At 38.3% G+C, this 27,113-nt stretch overlaps 1 long non-coding RNA gene across 1 annotated transcript; it reads right to left on the reverse strand.

Moving 5' to 3' along the window:
* Nucleotides 1-27,103, reverse strand: LOC144294024 (uncharacterized). The gene is made up of 3 exons (XR_013361417.1): nucleotides 27,045-27,103; nucleotides 6,222-6,333; nucleotides 1-343 (listed from the first exon to the last, which is right to left on the reverse strand). It is a non-coding gene; the product is annotated as an uncharacterized LOC144294024 (long non-coding RNA).
* Between the last annotated feature and the right edge of the window lie 10 nt (nucleotides 27,104-27,113).

The raw sequence follows: 27,113 nt of genomic DNA on the forward strand, positions 1-27,113 counted from the left end.
ATTTATGATAGTCACAGAGAGAGAGAGAGGCAGAGACATAGGCAGAGGGAGAAGCAGGCTCCATGCACTGGGAGCCCGACGTGGGATTCGATCCCGGGTCTCCAGGATCGTGTCCTGGGCCAAAGGCAGGCGCCAAACCGCTGCGCCACCCAGGGATCCCAGCTGACACTTTTAAAACATGACTCAGATCATCTTCCTTTATTCAGAAGCTTCCAGTGGCTTCCCATATGCCTGATAGTAACCGTCAAATCTTCACAGTCATCTCCAGCATTCTGAGGACCACACCTCCTAGCACACTCTCTCTTCTCACTTGTCTGAGCCACACAGGGCCTGCTTGCTCCTCCTGGGAGAGGCAAAGCATTTCTGCCTGAATATGCCTTGCCTAAAATGCCCTTTCCTCATCCTCTTGGCTCACTACCTCACCTCCTTTAAATCTTTGTTCTAATCTTACCTCCTCAGTGAGGCTGACCTTCCCCTATTTAATATTTCAACCCCCTACCTTGACACTCTAGATTCTTATTTATTCTATTTTGCTTTTTTCCTTTCCTTTTCCCTTCTTTTCTTTTCCTTCCTTTTTTCTTTCTTTCTTTCTTTCTTTCTTTCTTTCTTTCTTTCTTTCTTTCTTTCTTTTTTTTTTCACACGGTGTTCAGTAACTTCACATCTTAGAATGCCAGCTCCATGTGGACAAGGATCTACCTTGCTCATGGCTGTATACCCAAGCCTGCAGCAGTGACAGACACACAGCAGACCCTCAACGCGTATTTGCTGGCCAAAGAATTTTAAGCGAAGGTCTCTCATCAAGCCAACCATTTCACCTAGGGTGAAATATTTCACCCTGCAGACCTTCTTGGTTTTGAGAACAAAAACACAATCATGCCATGTATTTTTGCTGAGTCCCAACCATGAATGTGATCTTATATCCCTAGGTCTGCTGACTCTCCCATCAGTTAAGCTCTGCTTCTCCTTAAGTTTTAAGTAGCTTAATAGTTCCTTTGCTATTTTGTGGGATTTCAGTTTAAATCTCTGTTTATGGCACATTCTTCCTTGAAAGAGAGGTATCTTTATATTTGTCACCTCCCCCTACTTCAGGGTTTTTGAACTCTGGGTAGCACACCATTAGTGAGTCATGATATCAATAGTGTTTCATGATCATAATTTTTAAAATATGGAAGAGAAGTAGATTAGAAATAGAATACAATAGAAATAAAATAGAAATAGAATAAGATAGAAAATATCAACTAAATTATACATAATAGGGGTAAACATTTATTTAGTGAAATTTTGTCTTATATCCATGTATTGGCTTGTGATATAAATAATATTTCTAATATTGGATTTCTGTCAAAATATGTTTGAAAAACACTGTCCTATTTGACTTTCAGGCCCATAAGGCAAAGAAAGTTCTCCCTCATCCTTCTATTCTTTATAAGGCCATCACACTGCCTTGTAAGTAGGCTAAGAATATGATTTGAATTGAATTGATACTCTGGACTTCAGGACTTTTCTTTTCATTAAAAAATATTTATATGCTAATATATGGCTGACATAAACACCCATTTAAGTGATGCTACCACCCTAAAAGTGATGACGTAGAAGCAATCCCAAATGCCAGCCTATTATTAGAAATCCTTGAGTCCTGTACACCACTGCTGCTCTAAATGTGGTGGTGAACTAATCATGGTGTGCAAACATTTTTTCACTAGTCTACAAAGAGATCATTGAGAATAAACATTTAGAGACTTTTATACAATTTGACACAATAATTACATGTTTATTAAAACTAATAATAAAAAATAGAGATTGTATTTTTAAATTTTTATTTCACTTTTCTGGTAATTCATTTTTATTGTATTTACAAAAACATGGCTTTATGGTGGTTTGGAGATTAACAACAACAACAACAAAAAAAAAAACTGATCCTTCACAGAATTCAAGAAGTACTATTCTGAAATATAAGTGGAAGATGTTCATTTCCAAATTATCAAAGCACAGATTTTTTTCCTAAAGTTCTTGATTCTTAGTGTGGACAGAAAGTGTTGTATGTAGCCTGGCCCTGATTGAAGTCACATGTATATTTGCTATCACTTAGTAGATTATATTCATGTATTTCATCTGTAACATTCATGTCTCTTGGCTATTGACCTCCAAATCATTATGAATATGCTTCTGTATATATATTTATTGATATAAATCATTACATATTTCTTGTGCTTAAATAAGAAGTACATTATAAGACACATAACAAAAATAGAAATTAGAAAGGTTGAGCTAAAAATAATAAATACTCATTGAAGTTCTGGCTTAGTATTTTCCTCCTGTCCCCTTAGGATGCCTATACTTCCACTTCAGAGATTCCTACTTTATACCTGTGGCAGCAAACTTTTCCTGAAAGGTCTGGATAGTAAATATTTTCAACATTCAGTCTCTGTTACAACTACTCAGCTCTATGAAAGCAGCCATAGGCAGTATGTTACCAGATGGGTATGGCTGTGTTTCAACGATCTTTATAAAAAGAGGTGGCAAACCAGATTTGACTTAAGGGCCATACTTTGCTGATCTTTGTTCTGGTCTCTAGAGAAAACTGCTAATCCAGATCCACTCTCCCAGGAAGTACCAGTTGCTCTATACAGAGCAACAAGAGAAATCGAGTCCCAGTTTCTGTTTTATTTTGTTTTAAATCCAAGTAAAAGCATTTTGTAAATGAGGAAGCTAAGGTCCAAAGAGCTGACATTCTCTATGATCCCAGCAAGGAAATTTTGCTGTGTATAACTGCAAGGTATGCCCACTCACTGTTATCACCTTGCACTTATCATAGAACTATTACATTTCATAATAACCATGTCAAATTGTTTTATTGATAAAGAACATTCTGTCTCAGCAAATTATGATATCCTATTGATGGTATTTTCCTCAGATTTTACAACATTTCATTAGAAAATATTACATTCATGTCTCAGAAAGCCCAGCTGAATTACTTCTAACTAGTTGGATGGTTAAAAGAACTCAGAGAGAAGTAAAAAGAACACTTGCCATTTGCTTTTAGGAAAGGCTCAAAAATTGGCAAGAATTCAGATTACAAAGGGAAGACATTCTTAGGAGTTTCATTTCAGTAACTGTACCAGGTATTAATGATCCACCTAGGTGTTGTTTAAACATGCACGGTCAATACATTATGCAAACAACACCCGGTCAACAGTAGAGGGCTTTCACACACACTGCACTTAAGACCCAAAGTCATGGTTAATTCATGGCCAAGGATACAACTAATGTGAGCAGTAAAAAAAGTTTTGCCCTGAGGGTCAGCAGATCAAGGAGGATGTTGCTACAACGGAAGTGCTCAAGGACATAAGCTTGCACCTCTTTATTTGTTCTTCTTCTGAACCTAGGCTAAGCAAGACCTGGCACAGTATGGACAGTCAGTGTTTGTAGAATGAACGAATGAATGCCAGGGCTGCTAAAGAGGATTACAGAGATTTCTTAAAGTTGTTCGCATCATTTTCAGTTTTCTTCATTTCTCCTTCTATTTCATTAAGATGATTGAAGAAGAGGGTGAGAAGGAATCTCACTCTGAGAGCAATCTAAATAATCATCTGTGTCATGGAAAAGGAATTGAAGTCCAGAGACATAAAATTCCTAGGCCAAGACTGTATAACAACTGGTAAAGACTTTACAAATAAATAAAATGTACAGATGTTTTCTCACATTTTTACAGTACTTTTTCAAAAACCAAACCCATTATTCTAAGAATGCATCCAGACTATGGAAGTTTCCCAAATTTACTCTGTCTTTAAAACCATAACTAGGAAGCTTTGCTTTGTAACTCTATTCAAATTCCAAGTGGATGGGAAATACAATTCATGGGTGACCCATCCCCAGAGAGCTCATAGACCTTCTTACTGAGGTACTCCACTCTTACCCTTCTGTGACCCTAAAAAACTCCCCAGTTAGAACTGATTTTGAGTGGGTGGGAAGAGGAAAGAGTCATTCTTCCCTATCCCCAATCTCTCTACTGAAGGATAGTTCCTTGAAATTCTTTTTAACAAAAGGACCACAATTTTTATTCCATAAAAATACTTAAAATGCAAATATCTCTGGAAGAGAGAAAACAAAACTGTTGACTTAGATTCACACTAAGGGGTAAATAGCTTATCAGATCTTTTCCAGAGAGTAGCTATATACTCCATGGAGAGAAAAAGGCACTGAGGAAAAGTAAAACAAATGTTGCCTAATTTACATTTCTGCTTGAGGCTGCCCTGCCTCTGAATTTAGTGGACTCTCTACCAGATCAATTTCGAAGGATTTGTTCTGAGCAGGTGCAGCTCCAGCATCAGTCCCTTTTCTGGGACTTGCTACCTGAACTTTTGCTTTCTCCTCTACCAGCTTGCTTCATGCTCCCAGAAGTCACTACAACAATTGCAATTCTGGCTTTGTCACCATCTATCTCAATGAAGCTCCTTTCTGGATGAAATAAAATACTTAACAAGAATCTTTTTAGGTAATTGTAACCTAGCTGACTAGAAAAGGACTCAGGTTTTCACGAAGACAATAGTACTGGTTGGCTGCATGGGCAGTCGGCTCTGAGATGAACACCTTTGGCCGGAGCTTTATTAGAAAGTGTTCTCAGAATCATCAACCCTGGGAGGCAGAGGGGAGCAGGGCTGGGCAGAGAGAGAAGTTAAACCAAAATACAGTTATAGCAAAGGTCTCAGCCAATCCAACAGAGATCCAGAACTGAGATGGCCCTTTAGAGTTGTCCTGAATTCAGGCAGAACTGCCTCATTCATAACCCAGCATTGACCAGCCATTGAATGAAGTCTGTCTCTAAGAAAGAGGAGTAGTGTTGGGGAGATAGTGGGCAAGGCAGTTTTCTTCAGTGGAGGGCAAGCTCCAAAGAGACCTATCAGCTGAGGGCCACCAGCAATCAGCACTCCCAGTAGCTGGAGAAGTAAGTGCTTCAATCCTGGAAGGGGAGTCTTCATAGGGAGTCATGGCATCCACTACAATAAGTCACTGCCCCTTAAATTACACACTTTGAACCAGGGCTCAGCAAAACAGAAAATTGTTCATTATTTTGTTAGAAATTTTAACAAGATCTGTTCTTTTCAGAAAATTATGTCACTCACGGTAATGTCATCCACGGTGTTTGAGTTACCAATTCAACATACAGGGATCAATCTGCATTTGCAACTATCATATTGATAATAACTCACTGAATCTGTCTGCTTCACTGTAAGTGTGGTCAGACCCACAAATTAAAATGTTTGAAATGCATATTATCATAAATTACTTTTCTGTACTTTCTACTTTATATTTCAGTTAAAAATATGTGCATGAGTAATAATATTCATATAAATTTTATTTCAGGTTAGTAAAGGAACCATTATATTTTATATGAAAGGAGAGAATTAGATTTGAAAAAGTAATTTAGGATGAGAACTGCCCTAGAGTAATTCTCAAGCCTGGTTACCCATTAAAATCATCTAGGAAGCTGCAAAACACCCTGATGTCCAGGCCATACCCCAGAGCAATTAAATCAGAACCCCCAGAGGTAAAATCCAGGCATATCTTATTTTTGAAACTCTCCAAAGAATTGCAATGTATAGATACAGATTGAAAACTCTGTGCGCTAGCACAATGGTTCCCAAACTTGAGATGTTTCACAATCACCCCGAGAGTTCCTTAAACTATAAACTGCTGGATCCTATCTCCAAAGCTTTGATCCAATAGCTCTGGGATGGGGTTGATAATTTGCATTTCTAATCAGTTCCTGGGTGTTGCTGATGCGGCTGGTTCTGGGACCACACTTTGAGAAACAGAGTTCTGGAAGCTTTGACTGTCTGATCAGAGTCCAACCACATTTAGCAACTCCCTTCTAATTTCTTCCTGGTCCCCTACCTTCCTCTGCTCTACTAAACATACTATGAAATATTTTTTTAAGTTCCTTTTATCAACATTTGGAAGCACACTTTCTCTCTTCTATACAGTTATTTCCAAATCCTCTATCTTTCCATCTCTGAGTAGCACCCACCAGCCATCAGGTAAGTTGACCTCTTAACTTCTTCCATTATTTTTTCATGTCCTTTTATCTTGAATCTCTTTATGATTGTAGGCATGATTCTACAGATTACAGGACTAGAAACATTTCTTTGAAACAGCAAACTAATTGCTTCCATTGCACATGTCAATCCCATTTATGTTGTTGGAAAGCAAATGCACTCACCTGTGTCTTTTCACATTTGCTGTTTTTTGTGTGTGTGCGTGTGTTTTTTTAATCCTGAGATGGGCCAGTTGCAGCTGTTCTTCTCTTCTATAAAGCATTCTGCTGCCAGGACCTAGAATTGCACCCCATTTGTCATAACTCACATCAAACAATGTCAGCAAATAACACAAAGATGGGCAGTGGTAATTTGGCTACAATCCTTTCTTAGTTCCCCTTAAAATCAGAATATTTCACAGGTGCATTTAAAATACGATTTGTTTGATGCCTACCTCTCTGGAATCCTTTCAATAGGATAGAGAATTTCTAAAATTTGCATTAGGACTTGTTTAAATATATATATATTTAATATATCCTATTTTGGAGGCACTTGTGCTAAGACCCATATCAGCATATCAGCAAACCAAGACTTAATATCTAACCTAATTGCAGTTCAGTCTCTCCCAGGAATGCAACCATCCACCAGTCAATCTGAAACTATCTGGTCAGCAATAGCGAGGTAAGCTGCCTGGCAGCTGCCCTAGCTGCACCAACACCTGCCCTAGCTTCTGAAAGGAAGGTGTGTTTGCCACAAATGATCCATTATGTCTCATCCCCATTCCACCTGTAAAAGCCTTCCATTTTGTATATCTCCTTGGATTTCCTTTCTGTCTATTAGATGCGATGCTGTCCAGTTCATGAATTGCTGAATAAAGCCAATAAGATCTTTACATTCTACTGAGTTGATTTTTGTCTTATAACCAGTTCATACCATCAGCTCCAACACCAAATCTCAAAAGGCAGTTTGGAAGTTCAGATAAAAACCTACTTTCCTCCTTAAGAAAGCCTGAAGAAAAAGGAGACCAAAAAAGCCCTCATTTTCTCTAGTAAAAGAAAAATATTCACACAATTTTTCAGTTTGGCTAAGATTAATAACTCATAATCTGAAGATATTGGCTTCTGTTGAAGTGAATATCAAGATTTATTGTCCTGCGGAGTAAATATTAACAGAGGTGAAACTGAGGTTAATAACAAACCTCAAGGGATAATACATCTTTATATTTGCTGAAATAAAAAGTCAGCCCATATATTGCTCATACATACATTCAAAAACCTCTTTAACCAGAAAGCTCTGGAAATCTCTTTGCTGTGACAGGTTGCTTAAATATATGGCCAAATTTCCATCTGTATTAACGTTCTCTGGGTATGGAGGCAGCTAGAAAAGCAAAACATTAATCATTTCCTCTGAGGATCATCAGTAGCCAATCAAAGGGCAACCGCTTATTTACATATTAGATTTGATTGGAAGAAATTGATCCTAACTAGCGTCTCATTCTCTTCTATCTTATTAATGTAGGCAATGCGTTGATCTGATACACATTAATATTTGGTCACCTAATAAGCCCATCTTTCCCCTATGTACAAAATAAAAATAGTCTCAACTCCTAACTTCATACAAATTCAAATAAATATGCTTATTGTCAACAACAAATCTTATAAACTAATGTTTGTTAAAGAGACATTAAAAAAAAAAACAACAGGAAATATAATTTTACATGAATAAAAAGAGAGATTTCTGGGCTATGGTGTCAGAGGGCCTGTGTTGGAATTCTAGCTTTACCACTTATTTGCTCTGTAACATTGGGCAAATGCTCAATGAAAGATGATTGTAAATGAAGTAAGGACTTCTGGGGAACATAGTGGAGTAGGAGGACCCAAGGGTCACCTCTTCCCATGGATATAACTAGATATCACTCTCAGCAGTGTAAATAATCCAGGGAATGACCCAAAGATGGGCAGGATACATTCCACAACTAAATGTAGAGAAGTAGCCACATTGAAGAGGGCAGGAGGGGCAAAGATGTGGTCATAATTACAGGACTGCCCACCAGAGGGAGGGATGCATGCTATGGGCATATAAAGGAGAGAGAAACAGACTTCCACACCAGGGATCCTGCTGAGGGAAAATGAATCTCCATAACATTTGGCTTTGAAAACCAAAGGGGCCAAATTTCATGAGTTCTTACAATCAGCAGCACTTAAAACTCAGAATTTAAAAAATTCAGTGGGTTCAGCTCTGAGAGAGCTGAGAAGGGGAGAGGAAAGTGAGTCTTTGCTCTTAAAGGGATAGCATAATAAATAGTCCACAGAGATATAGCATAGAAACAGCACTTTGAAAAGTGCCTGGGGGCATATGAGAGAAAGAGGGCTATTTACTAATCTCAGTGTCCTGGAAGGACAGAAATCACTGGGGAACTCCTCTAGGAATAAAGGAACTGGTAGGCACCGTTTCCCTCCCCCCTCTCCCAATGTACACATACACACACAGCCACCTAGAGGAATCACTATCTATATCTCTAGCACTTCTACCCTGCAACCCCCCTGTAGTTCTGTGGTTCTGTCAATCCATCCCTTTGGACATCAGTCCAGGTGTTGCAAGGCCCCTCCCACAGAGGAACCAATGCACTCAAAGCTTGCAAGCACCACTATCCCACTGCATCATGCCCTGTGCTGTGTTCCCTGGACCCAGCCCTTCAGATGGCACCTCAGTCCCAGCACTACCAGGGGCCCTCCTGCAAAGGAGCCAGGAATAACAGTTCACAAATCTTGCTAGCTCCACAGCTCCACTAGCCTTGTTGGTCTTTCTAGGACCTGACCCTTCCAATAGGATCTTGGCCAGAGCTATACAGGGTGATGCTATAGGCCTGGTATTGTGCATACAGCCCCCACAGTGGCCAGCACCACTCCAAAGTAACTCCTGTCCCAGAGAGGGGGAAAGATAATCACACTACCAGTCACAGGACTCAGCAGTAGACTAGGGGAGGCCTCACTCAGCAAGGAAAACTATCTAGGTGACAACAAATGAAAGTTCCCTGCAGTTCTGTGATACAGCATCTTGGGCAAATGCCTGGTCTGAATCAACTCAAGCCCAAATGTCCACAAACTGACCCACTGAGAACACAGGAATCAAGCACTGTTCGCAACAGGCAAAAAAAAAAAAAAAATCTTTTGCAGATGACAGGACTGAAGAAAAAATCAGCTCAGCCACAACAGCAGGGTGCACATATCAAGCAAAGGAGACACCCCTGAGGCACCAGGTTCTGATACATGGGGAACACTGCACTGCAGGACACTACAGGACCTCTTATTCAAAGACCATTACTTTCAGGTGCAGGAGATGTAGTTGTCTTTCCTAATAAGCATAAATAGACACAGTGAGTTAGACCAAATGAAGACACAGAGGAATACGTTCCAAATGAAAAACAGGACAAAACCACAGCAAGATCTAAGTGAAATGGAGATAAGTAATGCACCTGAGAGAAAGTTTAAAGTAATGATCATAAAGACACTCACTGGACTTGAGAAAAGAATGGAAGACATCAGTGAGACCCTTAACAAAGAGCTAAGAACCAATCAGAGATGAAGAACACAAAAAATGAAATTAAAAAAAAAAAAACACACTAGATGGACTAGATAGAGGAAGCAGAAGAATGAATCAGCAAAGTAATGGAAAGTAACCAAACTGAGCAGGTGAGAGAAAAAAAATATGCAAATGAGACTTAGTGATATTAGTGACACCATCAAGCAGAATATCATTCACATTATAGGGAACCTAAGAGGAAAAGAGAAAGAAAAGGAGAGGAGCATTTATTTGAAGAAATAATAGCTGAAAACTTCCTGAAACTGGGGAAGGAAACATAAATCCAGATTCAGGAGGCATGGGGATTCTCCAACAAAATCAACCCAAGTAGGTCCATACCAAGATACACAGCAATTAAAATAACAAAAAGTAGTCATAAAGAGAGAATTTTAAAAGCATGAAGAGAAAAGAAAGCAGTTACCCACAAAGGAAACTCCACTGGGCTATAAGCTGATCTTTTTTAGCAGAAACTTAGCAGGCCAGAAGAGAGTGGCATATATTCAAAGTGTTGAAAAGTAAAAAATCTGCAGCCAAGAATACTCTATCCAGCAAGGCAACCATCCAGAATAGGAGAAATAAAGAGTTTCCCAGACAAACAAAAGTTAAAGGAACTCATCATCACTAGATCAGCCTTACAAGAAATGCTAAAATGGATTCTGAGTGGAAAGGAAGGAACATAAGCAGGAGTAAGGAAAGTAGAAGCCCTAAAACAGTAAAGACAAGTATATCTATAGACATCAGTCAAGGAACTCACAAAATAAAAGGATGTAAAATTTGACTCTATATACCTGAAACGTAGGGAGGAGAGGAGTAAAGAATGGGTTTAAACTTAAGCAACCATCAATTTAATATAGACTACTATATCCAGATGTTATATACAAACCTAATGTAATCACAAATCAAAAACGAGTAGTAGATATGCACAAAATAAAAAGAAAGGAATCCAATTATATCGCTAAAGAAAGTCAACTAATCATAAGAGAAGAGAGGAAGAGAAGAGAGAAAAACTACAAAAACAGCCATAAAACAAACAAATAAAGGAAATAAATACATATCTATTACTAATTGCTTTGAATCTAAATGGACTAAATGCTCCAATCAAAAGACATAGGGTGACAGACTGGATAAAGAAAATAAGACCAATATATATGCTGCCCCTGAGAGACTCATTTCAGAGCTAAAGATGCCTGCAAATTGAAAGCAAAGGATTGGGAATACGTTTATCATGGAAATGGAAGTGAAAAGGAAGCTGAGTAGCAATACTTATATTGAACAAAATAGACTTTAAAACAAAGACGGTAACAAGAGATAAAGAAAGACACTATGTAATCATTAAGGGAACAATCTGACAAGAATATGTAACAATTGTAAATATTTATACACCCAATATGGGAGCACCCAAACACTTAAAGCAGTTAGTTAATAATAAACATAAAAGGAGTAATCAATAGTAATACGATAATAATAGGGGATGTTATCACCCCACTTACATCAATGGATAGATCATCTAGAGAGGAACTCAACAAGGAAATAGTGGCTTTCAATGACACATTAGACCTTATGAATTTAACAGATATATTCAGAATACTTCATCCTAAAACATTAGAATACATATTCTTTTCAAGTGCACGTGGAACAGCCTTCAGAATAAATCACATATTAGGCCACAAAACATATCTCAACATAATAAAAAAAGATCAAAGTCAAGTCCATGCATCTTTTCTGACCATAACACTATGAAACTAGAAATCAGCCACAAGAAAACATCTGGAAGGACCACAAATACATGGAGGTCAAATAACATTCTACTAAACAGTGACTGGGTCAAACAAGGAATCAAAGAAAAAAAAAATACATAAAGACAAATGAAAATGAAACCATAACAGTCCAAAACCTCTGGGATGTAGCAAAAGTTGTTCTAAGAGAGGTTTATAGTAATACAGGCCTACCTTAAGAAGCAAGAAAAATCTTGAATAAAAAACCTAACCTTACACCTAAAGGAGCTAGAAAAAGTACGAATGAAACCCCAAACCAATAGAAGGAAGGAAATAGTAGAAATTAGAGCAGAAATAAATGAAATAGCTACTCAAAAATAATTCAGTAAATCAATGAGACCAGGAGCTGGTTCTTTATTTATTTTTTATTATTTTTATTTTTTTTTATTATTATTTTTATTGGAGTTCAATTTGCCAACATATAGCATATCACCCAGTGCTCATCCCATCAAGTGCCCCCCTCAGTGCCCACCACCCAGTCACCACAACTCCCCATCCACCTCCACCATCCACTACCCCTGTTTGTCTCCCAGAGTTAGGAGTCTCTCATGTTCTGTCATCCTCACTGATATTTCCCACTCATTTTCTCTCCTTTCCCCTTTATTCCCTTTCACTATTTTTTATATTCCCCAAATGAATGAGACCATATAATGTTTGTCCTTCTCCGATTGACTTACTTCACTCAGCATACTACCCTCCAGTTCCATCCACGTTGAAGCAAATTATGGGTATTTGTCGCTTCTAATGGCCGAGTAATATTCCATTGTATACATAGACCACATCTTCTTTATCCATTCATCTTTCGATGGACACCGAGGCTCCTTCCACAGTTTGGCTATTGTGGACATTGCTGCTATAAATATTGGGGTGCAGGTGTCCTGCCGTTTCACTGCATCTGTATCTTTGGGGTAAATCCCCAGCAGTGCAATTGCTGGGTCGTAGGGCAGGTCTATTTTTAACTCTTTGAGGAACCTCCACACAGTTTTCCAGAGTGGTTCTACCAGTTCACATTCCCAACAGTGCAAGAGGGTTCCCCTTTCAGGTGCTGGTTCTTTAAAAGGCAAACAAAATTGATAAGCTTTTAGAAAGATTCATCAAAAAAAGAGAAAGAGAGGATTCAAATAAACAAAATCAGAAATGAAAGAGGAGAAATAACAACCAACACCCAGAAATATAAAGGATTATAAGACAATATTATGAAAAATTACATGCCAACAAATTGGACAATCTAGAAAAAATAGATAAACTCCTAGAAGCATATAACTACCTGAAATTGAACCAAGAAGAAATAGAAAATTTGAACAGACTGATTACCAGTAATGAAATTAAATCAGTAATCAAAAAACTCCCAAAAGTCCAGGACCGGATGGCTTCACAGGTGAATTTTACCAAACATTTAAAGAGTTCATATCTATTCTCAAAATATTCCCCCCCACCAAAAAAAATAGAAGAGGAAGGAAACCTTCCAAATTCATTCTATGAGGCTGACAATACTCTGATACCAAAACCAGATAAAAATACCGCAAAATAAGAGAACTACAGGCCAATAACTCTGATGAACATAGATGCAAAAATCCTCAAAAAAAATCAGTATAGTAAACTGAATCCAACATTATATTTTTAAAATCATTCACCATGATCAAGTGGGATTTGTTCTCAGGGTGCAAGAGTCATTCAATATTTGCAAATCAATGCAATATGTTACATGAACGAGAAAATTGTATAATCCTTTCAATAGATGCAGAAAAAGCACTTGACAAAGTTTAACATCCATGCATGATAAAAACCCTCAACAATGTAGGTTTAGAAGGAACATATCTCAATGTAATAAAAGAAATATATGGAAAAACACACAGCCTTTTCCTGAAGATCAGGAATAGGACAAGGATGTCTTCTTTCACCACTCTTATTCAACATAGTACTGGAAGTCTTAGACACAGCAATCCGACAAGAAAAAGAAATGACATGTATTCAAATCAGTAAGAGAGAAGTAAAATTTTTGCTATTTACAGGTGACATGATACTATATATAGAAAACCTTAAAGACTCCACCAAAAAATTACTCAAACTGATAAAGACTTTAGTAAGGTCACAGAATACAAAATCAATGTACAGAAATCCATTGTATTTCTATACACTAACAATGAAGCAACAGAAAAAGAAATTTAAAAAGCAATCCTATTTACAATTGCACCAAAAATAATAAAATACTTAGGAATAAACTTAACAAAGGCAATGAAAGACCTATAATCTGAAAACTCTAAAACACTGATGAAAGAAATTAAAGACAATACAAACAGAAAGATATCTCATGCTTATGGATTGGAAGAAGAAATATTGTTAAAATGTCATATTACCCAAAGCAATCTACAGACTTAATATGTCCATATCCAAATGCCAACAGCATTTCCCACAGAACCAGAAAAAATAATCTTATATTTATATAGAACCACAAAGGACTTTGAATGGCCAAAATAATCTTAAAAAGAAAAACAAATCTGGAGGTATCACAATCCCAGATTTCAAGTTATACCACAAAACTGTAGTGTTCAAAACAGTATGGTACTGGCACAAAAGTAGACACATAGATCAATAGAACGCAACAGAAAACCCAGAAGCAAACCTATGATTATATGATCAATTAATCTTTGACAAAAGAGGCAAGAATATGCAGTGGAAAAAAAGACAATTTCTTCAACAAAGGGTATTGGGAAAATTGGACAGCTACATGAAAAAGAAAAATAAAGAAAAAAAGAAACTGAAACATGAAAAAAAGAAACTGGATTGCTTTCTTACATCACACACAAAAATAAACTCAAAATGAATTAAAGACCTAAATGTGAGGCCTGGAGCCATAAAAACCCTAGAAGAAAACACAAGAAGAAATTTATCTGACATTGGCTGTAGCAACATTTTTCTAGATAGGTCTCCTGAGGCAAGGGAAGTAGAAGCAAAGGTAAACTATCGGGACTGCGTCAAAATAAAAATCTGCACAGCAAAGGAAACAATCAACAAAACTAAAAGACAACCTACTGAATGGGAGAAGATATTTCAAATGACATATCCAATAAAAAGTTAGTATCTAAAATATATAAAGAACTCATACAACTCAACACCCAAACACAAATAATCCATTTGAAATTGGGCAGAAGGCATGAACAGATATCTTTCCAAAGAAAACATACAGGTGGCCAACAGACACATGAAAAGATGCTCCACATCACTTATCATCAGGAAAATGCATATCAAAACAACAATGAGATACCACCTCACACCTGTCAGAATGGCTAAAATAAAAAACACAAGAAAATAGTGTTGGCAAGGATGTAGAGAAAAAGGAGCACTTCTGCACTGTTGGTAGGAATGTAAACTGATACAGCTACTGTGGAAAACAGTATGGAGATTACTCAAAAAATTAAAAACAGAACTATCCTATGATCAAGTAACTGCACTACTGGGTATTTCCCCCCAAAAATACAAAAACACTAATGCAAAGACATATGCACCTTTGAGCTTCTTACAGCATTACTTACAAGAGCCAGATTATGGAAGCAGCCCCAGTGTCCCTCAATAGATGGATGGATAATTATAGAAGATGTGGAATACACACAAAATGGAATATTACTCAGCCATAAAAAGAATGAAATCTTACCATTTGCAACCACATGGATGGAACTAGAGTGTATATTATGCTAAGCAAAATAAGCAGAGAAAGACAAATACCATATGTTTTCGCTCATATGTGGAGTTTAAGAAACAAAACAAACAAGCAAAGAGGAAAAAGAGAGAAAGAGACCAACCAAGAAACAGACTTTTGACTGTAGAGAACAGACTGCTGGTTACCAGAGGGGAAGTGGGGGTGGGGTGTTGGGGAATGGGTGCAATCGATGAAAGGGATTAAAGGATTGCGCTTGTCATGATGGCACTGAATGTTGTATGGAAGTGTTGAATGTAGTATTGTACACCTGAAACTAATCTAACAGTCTATGTTAAGTATAATGGAATTAAAAATACCAATTATCAGTTCTTCTACATATGTATATTATATACATATGTAGAAGAACTGATATCAAATAATAATAATAAGTGAAGTAAAATGAAAATAATAATAGCTCTTCTTAAAGTCATTGGGAAGATTAAAACAATTAGGACATCTAAAGTGCCTTAAAGTATATGCTCAGAACATAGTAAGGGTGCATAAATGTGTGTCATAAAAAATTAAGTTCCAGGGAAAAGAGAACTTCAAGGTCATTTGGCCCAAAGTCTTAAAACATTTTGTTCATGTGATCCAGTTTTCTCTTGTTTGGCCTGATTCATTAAGACTATTCAGTGTTGCTGCTATTAATGTTTACTTCTATTTAAATTTAGTTGCCAACATCTAAAACTCAGGAAAATTCCATGTAAGATAATCTGAATTTGCAGCTTTGAAAAAAGTTTAGGAGATACAACTGAACGGGACTCATTCTCAGAGGCCAGTAATCAACGGGTGCTAGGGCCAAGTGCCTGCTACAGAAAGGGCAGGTGCCTCTGCCCAGTTTGCAAAGTGCACACTCTCCACTTACCATAGTCCCCACCACTCTCTACTACTCCCCATCCTGAGGCTGAGTGTCAATTGGCAGATATTATCCTATTAACACTACTGGCTTCTCTTATAGTAGAATAAAGCAGAAGGAAAAGTATATCCTCGCACCCCAGTCTTTTTCAAAAATGGAAAAAAACAAAACCAACCAACCAAACAAACAAAAAAAACGTTTCAAGAAAAATGAAAGCCATTTTCTAGAACATTAAGAGGATTTCTGGGCTTAATATGGAACAAAGTGTGTCCATAGCAAAAGAATACAACTTAATCTGCCATTAGGAAAACCAGTCACTAGAAGAAGCATGGCTGCTGAGTGGAAAGGATGCTGAGGGAAAGCTTAATGATCTGTAAAAGAGCCTGAAATTTCAACAGTTGTTTCTGTTGAGTGTGAGGCAAATAAGTGGTGATGCTATGATAAGCAGTGATTTACATTTGTCACCTGCCCTGCCCACATTGCTACTTGTGCGCCTGCCCCCTGACCAAGCCAAACTTACCCTTGTATAGAGGAAAGAATGGAGGCCAAGGAAGTGTAGGGATTTGACCAATTGTAGCTTGCTAATTAGAGGCTGAGATAAGACTGGAACCTGGTCTTTTGGCTCCACTCCAGAGTCTTTCTATGATTCAAGTGCAAATGCAAACAGCTTCCAGGGCTTCCAGTGTGAATTCGTAGTGACGCCCAGTATGAATACACACCCTCCTGTGACTGAACTTCAACCTCATCTCCTAAGGAGACTACAGAGTGAGATATTTAAGTAAATGTGTTAGCTCCCCAGTTAGAAAACACTAATTGCAGGCCTAGAATTATAATTGTCCAAAGTGTTTACAAGATGGAATAAAATATTTGATCCACTGGTTTCTGGGTCAACAAACTATATAAATGAAGTTAACACATGTCTAAGCCTTAATTGCCAAAATGAAAATCTTGAGAGTGAAAAATATAACACAAATGCTTAAACAGTAAATACACATTTGGTGACATGACATCTCACTGATTGCCAGAAATTTCTCCATTTTCGTAATACAGTAGGAATAGTCCTCATTTCTTTTGAAGAAAATGCAGCATCGTTTTATTTAACCTTAGCCAAGTCTCTGATTCACCCCAATTTATTGTATTATTTCATTTTTGACAGTTCTGTGAGCCCACTGGTCAGACATCTTTGGAAAGATTGAAAGATACATGCCTCAAACTATAAAAATAAGGACTGGGGCCAAACGTTTGTTTAAAGAAACCAACAGACAGACAAACTACCCCCTCCACACACACAGATTGACATGCAATTTACTAACTTCAAAGGCTCTAGTATTGAAATTTACAATTATTTACTCCAAATGCTTTTTGTTTTCTATGCCTTTACTGTTCCTCTTTGGGCCAATGGCTTTCCCCGGTAGAAGATGAAACTTCTTATTTTTATTCTATTGCTTATTTTCTTTCTTGTGAGGTGAGTTTTGTTTTGTTTTAAGATATTAACTGATCTGTTTTTTCTTCAGTACTGCTCTCTTCCCAGCCCTCCTGCTCCCATTCAAGGTAATGGTGCTTTGAAAATTGCCTCAAGGGAGAAATCTAATGCCTCAAGTTGGAAATCCCTTAGAGAGTGAAAACTGGTTTTCAGACTTTGGTTTCCAAAAGTCTAAAACAATCAAAAACTTTGCTGGTCAAACACCAAGAGATAGAGTCAGAGGAGGAGTACTGAAGAGAGGGAGATTGCCTTGAGAGAATGAAGAAGGGGACAAGATGTGAGATGGGGACTTTAAGGTCCCCAGAAAAAAGAGGTTCTGTATCGTCTTCTGGGCAAAGCCCTAGGAGAGATCAAGATAAGACCCCAGGGAAGGGGCATGAGGAGTGGCAGGGCAGGAGAGATTTAAGGTTCCCTCAGGATTCCATATCATTCACATGAGACCTCCAGATGTGAGAGGACCCTGAGTTCATGAGAAAAGGACATCCCAGCTCTCACGAGTGTAGACTGATATTCAAGATGCATCTTCACAGGTAGACCATCCCCACTCACTTCCAGTGCCTTGGCGTGAGGCAATCTCCATGGGATTACAACTCCTCACAGAGGTTAGAACCTTAAGGAAGCCAATGGGAAACTACATGGACTGGCGGGGCAAGAGAGGTAGTCAAAATGCAAATAAAATTGAAAAAAATAAAATTGTGAGATTTTAAAATTATTTTTTCTTGCCTATCTGCTTTTATGAACTCATATAAGGACAAAAGTCCAGCACCAGGATTATTCTGACTTAAAAATAAGGTAAATAGTCCTATTGGTTTTCGGTAATGAGTTTAACCCTCTTTGAACAACTCTGTCTAAAATCCCTTCACTGAAACCTGTCTTTCCACCAGTGACCTTGGCACCCAAACCAGAAACAAGGACTTCTCTCTGTTTCTTTGGTTTCTTCTACTCCTCAACCCACCTAACATTACATTCTCTTTTTCCTTCATCTCTGTGATTGTAGAGTCCTTCAGATTTGAGCACTTATTTTTTGCTTTGGCCTATCCCCTTTGTGATGGCTAATTGTGTGTGTCAGCTTGACTGGGCTGAAGGATGTCCAGATAGCTGGTAAACTGTTTCTGAGTATTTCTGTAAGGGGATTTCTAGAAGAGGTTTGCATTTCAAACAGCAGACTGAGTAAAAAGTGCCCCCTCCCCCATGTAGGCAGGCATCACTAAGCAATCCCTAAGGACCCAAATAGAACAAAGGCCAGAGAAAAGGTGAATTCTTTCCCTCTTTTCTTGAGCTTGGATGGCAATCTTCACCTGCCCCTGATAATACACCCTACTTTCCTGGTTCCCCAGCTTGCAGAGGACAGGTTGATGGTTAGATTTCTTGGCTACCATAACCATGTAAGCCAAGCCAGTTCTCTCTCTCTCTCTCTCTCTCTCTCTCTCTTTCTCGATTAAGGGATTGCTACTGGAAGATATACCTCGACTAACTAATGCCCCAGTTGAGTTGATACACATATCTGCCCAGGAAAGAGCAGGGATTTAAAGTGCTGGGTAGAGGAAGAGCAAAAGGAAATTGGAGAGTGACATAAGGTTACTTGCAGCCGCAAAAAACTAAACAAAATAACAATCATGGAATGTGTAGGTGATGACAGAAAAGGAGAGAAATGGGCATTTACTGACCTTTTTGACTACTCAGCCAGGTAAGTGCTGCATACTTTAAGTATATTAACTTATTTTAATGTATTTAAAGTTCTTTTGAAGTAGATACTATTGCCCCCCCCCACCAAATGAGGAAGCTGAAGCTGAGTGAGCATAAATAATATACCCTGGTTTGAAGAGCTGACAAGAGAGGGAACTTGAACCTAGGTCTGGGTGATCATCACTGATGTCCTTGTTGCTTCTAAAAATATAGATGAGAAATTCCTGATTTTTCCTTGGATCTTCCCAGGGACCAAGAGAAAGGAATAGAGGGTCACAGTCGCCATCTCCTGATTATTATAATGATAGCAATATCAAATACATAGCACTCGAAATGTACTTTGCGCCGTTGTACATGCTCCAGATACACTCATTTTATCCACATCACCTTCCAGTGATGGAAATCTTATCATGTTCCTCCGCATTTTACAGATAAGCAAACGAGGCACAGAGAGTTTATAAACATGCCCAAAGCCATGTAGATAGTTGGTAGCAGATCTGGGATTCCAAACCAGGCATGGCTGCGGGGTCAATACCTTTAGCTATTCTGACCATCATCCCCGCATAGGACAGAGAAAGACCAGCAGAGCATGGAAGAAAAGAAATCCAGAATGCACAAAGACTTTTTTCCTAGCCATTCCAAGGGCTTTCTCTGTAACTGTATGAAGACAAGGTTTATATCAGTAGTCTGTTACATGGGTGACCTTCAAAGACCTACAACTCATGGCTAAATTTTACCCTGGAAGAAAGCTAGCTACAAGTCATACCATTATAAGTAAAGTTCTTATTTCCTACAGGTAAGAGTGATAAACTGGGTCCTATTTTTGGAAAACCATTAGATTCCACAAAAATACTCAAATCACAAAAATCCATTGAAAGGAACAGAAATGTAAGCTTTTATAAACATCTCTTATGTTAAAAAACACTTAACATAAGTTTGGTTTCTGTATGTACTAGTCTCCTTGAAGTTTGTTAAAATACAAATCAATGAAGTTTGGATTGAAGATAAATTATTTTTCCCAGCAGATTTCCCTATAGCAAGCATAGGCATATGTCACTGCTCTAGGCATCTCAGGCTTGAATTCAAAATTAGAGTGATTTGTCTCAAAAATTTTATTCCAAGTCAGTGTGAATGAACGGAAAATTTTGCATAGTAAAAGCTGGAAGAAAGACAGTTTCCATGATGCCATTTTTTCATTTTTTGCTCTTCTGTTTCAATAACGCTGCTGACAATGACCTCAGCCTGATCTGCCGGTATTGCTAGTCATTGCAGTCATTATTGATTACCCTCTTGGTTTTGGTATTTTGGTGTTCTGATCTATGTTACTGAAAATGCAGGCATTTTTATTGATGTAACACCATTGTTTTAGAATTTAAATAAATCTGAAAATTATTTGCATATTGATTGCATACTTAAAGGATTCTCTGCCGCATTCAAATTTTGTATTGAACAAAGCTTCCTTGTTTAGAAAGCATTTTTCTAAAGCTCCAGAATCCTCAAGAAGTGGAGGGAAATGACAATTGATAAAGTAAAGCTTCATTCACAAGAATAATTCTTATCTAGTTCAAAGGCTTTCTGAACAAGTGGTATATAAATCTGACAGTTTTGAAATTGGAACAGGTAACTCTTCTTTGGAGTATCAGCAGTACAAGATAAAACCAAAGAAGACATAGATAAACCTGAAATGCTTTCTTTCGAGACAAAAAAATACTGCACTTTCTCTCCCTCCTTCTCCCCCCTCCCTTCCTCTCTCTCTCTTTCTCAACTTCTCTCTCTTCATAAAGTTTCCCTTGAACAGGACATACAATTACAAAACTATTTGGGGATCCTTGGGTGGCGCCGTGGTTTAGCGCCTGTCTTTGGCCCAGGGCAGGATCCTGGAGACCAGGGATCAACTCCCACATTGGGGTCCCTGCATGGAGCCTGCTTCTCCCTCTGCCTGTGTCTCTGCTTCTCTCTCTGTCTATCATGAATAAATAAATAAAATCTTTAAAAAAAAATTTACAAAACTATTTGAAGATGAGCCTTCTTTCTCATTTTTCCCTGACAAAACACACAAAAGCCATTTCAGCAGCTAGAAAAAGCTGTGCAAAAACATGTTCACAACTCTCCAATTACAGTACTCATTGCCCCTAGTTTTATTTTCAGATTTAGCTTTTTATTTTTAAAAAAATAGCAAGTTACATTTTGCATCTTTTCATGATATCATCTCTTCTATGTAATGTGCTTCGATGCTTTGTTAATTTTATCTGTTAATATGTACTTAGCATTTTTATTTTCAATATATTTGAAACTTTCTAAATATTTTATGTGTTTATATGTTTTGAGGTTGGAAATGTGTTTCTATTAATTTCTTGGTTTAAAAAATTATTTTATGAATCCTGAGCATGCTTTAAAAAGATAGCAATAATGCCAATATTATGCAAATTAATTGCCAAAATTAATCAATCAGCAAAAATAAAAAAAAATTATCAATACAAGTTGAGTTTTTTAAAATAAGTGACTTAGGTGATGCAATGCTTACAAATAAAGCTGCTGTCATTTGTATCTCACTTAGAATTAAACTCTACTTACACTATCTCTTTAGAATAATTTCTCAATTTAATATGCACAAAAACCACCTGAAGATATTGCTGACCTTCAAGTTCTGATTCAATAGGTCTGGGTTGGGGCCTAGGAATTTGCAATTTATAACAAATTCCCAGGTGATAATGCTACTGGTCCAAGGGTCACACTCTGAGTAGCAAGGCTCATTGAGTCTACACACATTCCACCACTAGGCTCAGTTATTCCCAAGTGAATACTAGTTATCACTACCAGGTAGGATCATTTTAAAGCCTGTGATTTGAATGAAATGGAAGATGCGTGCTGGGAGTTATGAGGTAGGAGAGGTGGGGTGATCTTGACCTTAAAGGTTGGCCAAGGATTTGATGTATGTGGAAGAAAACTGAGAGTCATGCATTCTTAGGAAGAAGGATCTAGCAAGCATTCTGGTCATATAAATTGCCTTCTGGTACAATGAATTGAAGTGGACGAAACTGGCTGAGACTGTTTCCAGTCCTCTTGCAATCAATGGCACCAAAGGAACATGAAAGTGAAGCCAGCATCCCACCTCCCCCCCTCCCCCCCCCCTCCCCCCCCCGCCCACCTCACCACAATGGCTTGTTGCTCCTCTGTTCCCAGGAAGCAGTGAGTAGCTGGCCCAGAAATCCCACCTGAGCTTTGGATGGTGAGACTAGCACAGCAATGGAACTGATCACCTGCGCTCACCGCATGCTTTGCCATCTCCTCCTTAGAGCTCCTTCTGAGTGTGCCTGGTTAGATCAGGTGACCCTCCTGCATGCCTGCATGGTATGCAACTCCTTTCATCCTAACCATCTTTTCACCCTTTATCTCTCTTTTGAACTCTGTGCCCCCCCGGGGCGGGGGGGCCACACATGGACTGTTCATACCTGTCTGTTGTATACCTGGCACACAGCAGACTGATTGTCCAGCCTCTAGTGGACACAGATCATTAAATATTTGTTCAGTAAATGAGACTTTGAGCAAGTCTCTTGTCTGAATGTTTTTTTTCCCACTGTTAAATTAGGGGATGACATGGAGCAGAGTGAACTGGCTGCTGTGCTCCTATAGCTGCTCAGCTGGTTTTCCTTTTTGCTTTGACCTCTATGTCAAGACAGTGGTTTTAATGCTTTCCTTCCACCCCAAGACTCTACTTAATCCACCATCACTCACACTAGTCTCTCTGATTCAATGCAGGTCTTGTTCCTGGATTAGAGGACAGGCTTTATGCCAGCAATGACCACAGAGTATCTCCTACCTTTTCTCTGTCTTCATTAAGCATTTTGCTCAGATAGTGCTCAGAAGGTCACAAGGAGTGCAGGGGAGGTTAGGAAGTCAGGAAGCTTCCTTGGCAGTGGCAAAAGCACCCTGGTCCCAAGTTTCCCAGTAAAAGCAGCCTGCAGCAACATGGTGATGCTCATAACCACTCAAGAGGCACCAGTAATTCTAGTGTCCCATCTTGCTTGCTATACCCTCCCAAGCAGGAACTCAGAGCTCCCTGCAGCTTTCACTGTGTTTCGTTAGTGGCAAGGGCAGGAGGTTCACCTAGTACAAGGAGTAGCCTTTATATATGCAGAATCACCAGGTAGTCACAGTCAATAACACTAAGTGAAATCATTAACGTTGTAATGAGATATGGGGCACAAAGCCCACTCAGTGGCCTTTCAGATTGCCACTGGTTCACCCTGCAATTTGGGGGCCTTGCTCATGACCATCCTCTTGCCCAAACAGTGGGAGCCAAAAATGGTACTTTCTTGGGTGTTCCAAGTGTCATTTCATGGACAAACTCACCCTGTACAGGTCATCTTTTCATGGGACAGAGCTACTGTCTCATATCAAAGAATGTGCAGACATAGTAGCTGGAGCCCCTAAGTGCTCTAAGAGAGTGCTTTAAATGAACTTTGAATATTACACTTTCATTCCAATAAAATTGTGTATGTTTTGGATGATTTGTTTACTGAGGATGGCTATAGTATTTAAGTGCCCATGTTTGCATTTTGGTTTATGATCACAATAGTGCCAAGATGAATGCCTTTGATTATTGCAAGCTAAGGACAATAATAGAGAACAACTATATGTAAATGCTAAATAATTCCTTCCTGTTGAGTGAAGGCAAGAACCTCCTGACTTCTACAGATTAGGATTTGCAGAAGTTCTATTAGAGAAGAGTGCTGGAAAGGTGGTTCTTCAACACAGCATCTTATAACATAGGTCGTGTGAAACACATGAGACAATTTGCGATTAAAAAGTCTCATATTTATCTGGAAATGGCAACCTAGTTTCAGCAAGATAGTATCACCCATCACATTGAATTTATGTCATTTTGATTTTTAATGGTCTTGTGCTTTTTAAATTTTAATTTGTAATTTGTTTTGATTTTATGTCTTTTTAATAAATGCAAACATAAGTTTATTGAATCTTTTAGGTTTATATGTATTTAAGTAAAGTTTTAATAAAAACAATTTAAGCCAATTTTGGAAACTAAGAAAACTTTCCCTCCCAAGAGAGCATCCATATACTAATTGAGCTTGAGAAACAATGAACAGCCTCTTCATAACATCCTCTTTAACCTCTCTGTTCCACATCAATTCAGTCAAAGCAGCATGAAGAGGAACACAGCTGATTTCAAATGAAAGCACCATCTGTAAGGGATTCCACCGGTCCCTTTTGTTATACTAGTGCACCTATTCCCAGCTGGTAGGAATGGTGGCTCTAATGGCTCTTAGCTGTCCCCTTCTCTGGAGAATTGCCCTCAGACAAAAGGGAGCCCACAAGAAAGATTATACCTTCCTCTCCCAACAGAAGATACCCCACAGACATATTGACTTGTTGACTTGAGGTGCAAAAACCCAGTCCTCTTGTTTCAAGATGGACTCAACTCTGTGATCCATTTCATGCTCCAGAGTTCTCTGTGATAGAAGCTGACTCCAGAAGAGACCACACTTTTCCTTAGTGTCTTGTACTCTTTATCTTGCTTCCCTTACTCTTCCTCTTCTGAGAGCACACCCCCAATGTTCAGCCATGTTCCTGTCTGAGCCTCTGTTTCTGGGAACCCACACCTAAGATACCTTTCCAATCTATAGGAAACCTACCTGGCACCAAGATAGAGTCTGCTGTTTGAGCACACATGAATTCACATGAAGAATTCCTTCTTCTTCTCTCCTCATTACCATGAATAGGTGACACATATCTTATTCTCCAAAACATGAAATTTAATAACCAAAGAACTCTGGCAGATTTAACTTGAGGATTTCTGACTCATAGTCTGTGCGAGAATATCAAAACTAAAATGACTCCTTTATATATTTCTAAATCTCTAAAACCAATTTTCAGGATCCAATTATATGGAACTCCTCTAATCTGAGAAATTGACATCTCCCCAGGTACTCACTGCTACAGCAGACTGAACAACCTTTAGACCCTAGAATAAATATACCTGCGACCAGTTATCCATCTTTATCTATTATGACCACTTTTCTCTGTTTGGTAGAAGTAACTTAAGTCTTCAAGTATGGAAAATAAAATCCCTGATGGTCAACCTCTATTCTGTGTGTCATTTCATGAAGCTTGTAGAATTAGACATCTTTATATTTCCTGTCATCCTATAGCTTCCCTACTCACCCCCTGGCTTAGAAGAAAACAGAAGAAACCCACACCAATTAACACGGAGTTAATAATAGCAATAGTGATCAGCTATTGAGCATTTACTATATATCAATTACTGTATGAAGAATTACCTTATTTAGTGTTCACAACTACCCTGTGAGGTGAATATTATCACCATTCTGCAGGTAAGTAATCTGAGACCTCTCCAGGTTAAGTAAGGTGTCTAAGATCACGTGACTAGTAATGACCTCAGGTCTCTTCAGTCTATGCATTACTTTCTCATTGATAGGACAAATCACGTGAAAATGCTTGTTTCTCAACAGAGATTTCATGTGGCCTACCTAGCATTACCTTGAGTCAGTAGTCTATGAATCAACATAGTTCATGATGACAGTTCCTTGTTACTGTGGCAAATGATTAAAAAATTTTCTTTCTGCTTTTCAATAAGAGAATATCCTCAGTAAGAGAGGATATTATCCCATTCGTAATACGTACCCATCAAAAGAATGTTAATTTGCTTAACACAGCAACACACTCACAATACTGATGAAACAAAAATTATGCCATTCGGTTATAGGTATATCAGGATTTATTCTACTATTCTGCCTACTTTTGTGTGTTTGAAAATGTCTATAATTTAATAAAACACAATCAAAAAGAAATATTCAGATTGTGTTCTCAAACAATGTATAGTTTCTTTTCATAGAAAAGGAATTAAAGTGTTTGCCATATAAACACACTTACCTTATGGCTTCACTTGATACAACCTAACATTAAAAAAATTTAATAAAAAATCCATATATCAGCAGAATTTCTATTTGGGTATGAGGTTCAGAAATCTTATTAGATTAACCTAGAAGTTTGGGTTGATTTTTTTCCTGTATAAGAAGTCTGGAGGTGAGCAGTCCAGGCCTGTGCAGCAGGCCCATGAAATCATCAATATCCCAGTCCCCTCCATCTTTATCTTCACCATCCTGGCCATAGGCTTTCATCCTAATGCTCACATAACGGCTGGTGCATCTCTAGACCACGTGTGTGTAGTCCAAACAGGAGGAAGGGGACAGAGCCATAGTTCTCCCCAGTGTTGACTTATTAAGGAAGACAAGTCCTCCTCAGCCTCCTGCCTCTAACTCACAGACCACAACTATGAACTGACCACCGTAGCTATAGGGGAGGCTAGGAGTTTGGATACCTCACTTTCTAGTATTATAGCAGCATTTCAAACTGAAATTATGTATTCTATATTGGCATAAATCTTAGTTTGCCTGTGTTAGTCCTGGTTTACACTGGTAAAGTAGTAACAGCATGATCATTAATGGGGTCCCCTTCTAGCCTTAAATGTCCCTATTTGAGTGACAAATTATACAATTCACCTTTCTATAATAGAGAATGGCAAAAGAAGTGCTGAGCAAACCAACCCTTAGACTCTGTCATACTCCAGCAACCAAAATAATTGAAAATCAATGTAAATCTTAATTTACAGGCTTTCATGAAAACACCAAAAGTGTGTGTATTTATAACACAAAGCTAAACTTCTTTCAGATTTTCCTTCCTATTTCTCTCGTTGCCAATATCTTAATATATGCATGGCTGATGCCCTAAAGTGCCTTTCCTCTTCCATTCTAAGTCCAGAAAATTCTCTTTCCAACTCAGTCTGGATGCCTTCTTTCTTTCCACTCCAATCCCCTCTCTGGCCCAGGTTTTTTTGTGCCAGTCCTCTCAGCTTCCCCACCACCTGTTCCACTTTTCTTCTTGCCTCACCTCCACAGTAGAGTAAGTAGAACCTCTTCCATCCCCCCCCTTCTCTGCTCCAACTAAAGAGCCCTTTGT

Source organism: Canis aureus, chromosome 22, assembly GCF_053574225.1.
Source record: "Canis aureus isolate CA01 chromosome 22, VMU_Caureus_v.1.0, whole genome shotgun sequence".
Taxonomy (NCBI): Eukaryota; Metazoa; Chordata; class Mammalia; order Carnivora; family Canidae; genus Canis; species Canis aureus.